Here is a 2,373-nt window from a genome sequence, read left to right as displayed (position 1 = left end):
GAGTGAATTCGTCAGCCAGTAAGTCCATGCGCAGGCCTTTTAACTAAAATGCCTGGGAGCTCTCAGTCAGATGAGCCCGGAGATACTTCTAGAAGTAACATCATAATGGCTGCCCAAAGAGAACCCCAAGTTCAGTTCAAACTTGTATCGGTTGGTGGTGGTGGGACTGGAAAAACGACATTTGTGAAGTGTCATCTGGTGAATTTGAGAAGAAGTATATAGGTACTTTGGGTGTCAAGGTCCACTCCCTTATGTTCCACATCAACAGAAGACTTATCAAGTTCAATGTGTGGGACTCAGCTGGTCAGGAGAATTTTGGTGGACTGAGAGATGGCTATCACATCCAAGCCTGGTGTGCCATTATAACGTTTGATGTAATGTCAGGAGTTACTTACAAGAATGTGTCTAAGTGGCATAGAGATCTGGTATGAGTATGTGAAAACATCCCCATCGTGTTGTGTGGCAACAAAGTAGGTATTAAGGACAGGAAAGTTAAGGCAAAATCAATTGTCTTCCTCCAAAAGAAGAATCCTCAATACTATGACATTTCTGCCAATAAGTAACTACAACTTTGAAAAGCTGTTTCTCTAAAAAACTAATTGGAGACCCTAACTTGGAGTTTGTTGCCATGCCCGCTCTTTCCCCAGGGGTTTTCATGGACCCAGCTTTGGCAACACAGAATGAGCACAATCTAGAGGTTGCTCAGGCAGCTGCTCTGCCAGGTGAGGATGACGACCTGTGAGAAACCAGAAGTCTGGTTTTAATAGGCAGCTGTCCTGTGATGTCAGTGATACAGCATGTTTGCCACTTTGTTATGTAGCTAAGCAGAACATGTGTTTAATCTGGGATGCTGAAGGAAATGAATGGGCTTCGGAGTGAATGTAGCAGTTAGAAAAATCTTCATTTTTTGGACCTGCCTATTTAGCTGTTTTGGAACGCAGTTGTTTCCTTATTGAGTTTCAAATATAAGACTGCTACTGTCACATCACAATACTCGATGGTGAAACCTTGTTTGTTGCTGTCATTCCTGTTCTTTTTCATTTAGAATCAGAATAAAGTTGTATTTCAAATATCAAGGAAAAAAAAAAAACAGCCATGTCTCTCAGTCAGCCACAGTCTTTGCTGGCTTTCACAGCTTGAAGTTGTGGGGAGTTCTCTTCCTGGCATTGGAACTCTGGGCTGGGGAGCCCAGTGTGGGGCCGAGACCTCTCGTTCCTCTGGGAGGCCCTCTGCAGCCAAGATACCCCTCCTGATTTTTAACCACACACGTGGGAGTGGAAACAGCCTATTTCACGTCTCCACCCATCCTACCAGTCTTGAGGTGACTTCTGTATGTTTATGTCTTACAACAAGTCCTTAGTTGTAGGCCTTCTGTTTAGCTAGACTTCAGGCAATTCTCAATGGTGGTGGTTCTATAGTTCATTTGTAATTTTGATGTGGTCATGAGAAGAGGCCAGCACAGCACCTACCTATTCTGGCATCTTGACCGTATATTGAGGAAGATTATTATTTTTTTAAAAGCTGTGGTATAGTATTTAAGTTTAGTGAAACCTTACGGATTTCTTCTAATTAAAGGGGAAATCCATCTGTATTACTAAAAAATACAAATTAAAATTTTGATATTTTTTAAGAAATAGCTTTATTAATTTCAAGATTAAACAGTGAAACTATTGTCAAAGTATCACCAAGTATGAATTTTATTGACCTATTTCAGTAATATGTTCAAAGGTCATGTATACTTATTTTTAAAAATTATTAAAGAAGGCAATTCAGGTGATACAAACTTTTAACACTTCACGAAGTGGATAGTCTCCTTTTGGAGAACGACAAAGTGGTATGGAAGGCAAGAAGCTTTTATGGGATAAAGAATAAAGAACAAGAAAGAGACAAATAGAAAATATCTGATTGGTTGGGACCACATAGTCAACCTTGTTTGAGGTGCGAAGACTCAGAGATGGCTTGGCATTTAGGCATTAGGTGACTGAATAAACTTTCTGGTCATTCAGATCAGTCACAAGGACTACCAAAGTTATCTAAGTTTTGATTGGCAGTGTGGCACTTTGGGCAGGAATGACTTTATCTTGGCCCCAGAAATTTATTTCAACAGTCCCCAGTGCTCATTCTTTTGACCATTGAAGAAGCTTGATGATAAATATCAGTCTTAGCACGACTCATAGTTACCATTGCCTCTTTGGGCCTCAGTCGGGTATTCACAAGAGATGATGCCAGGCTCCTATTCTTGGAGCTGATTATGTTCTGTTCTGAGACCATCTGGTGGCTGGTCAGTGGCTGCCCACATGCATTTCAGTCTTTGGAGAGAACATAGTATATTAGACAATAATAATTATTAGCAACAAAATGATGCCCATGGTT

The 2,373-nt window shown here is 40.6% G+C and overlaps 1 pseudogene; it reads left to right on the top strand.

The window, feature by feature from the left end:
• Nucleotides 1-15: 15 nt before the first annotated feature.
• Nucleotides 16-742, top strand: LOC105310913 (annotated as a pseudogene).
• Nucleotides 743-2,373: the final 1,631 nt, after the last annotated feature.

The sequence above is a fragment of the Pteropus vampyrus genome, unplaced genomic scaffold (genome assembly GCF_000151845.1).
Source record: "Pteropus vampyrus isolate Shadow unplaced genomic scaffold, Pvam_2.0 Scaffold16299, whole genome shotgun sequence".
Lineage (NCBI taxonomy): Eukaryota > Metazoa > Chordata > Mammalia > Chiroptera > Pteropodidae > Pteropus > Pteropus vampyrus.
This window is presented reverse-complemented; position numbering and strand designations above follow the sequence as displayed.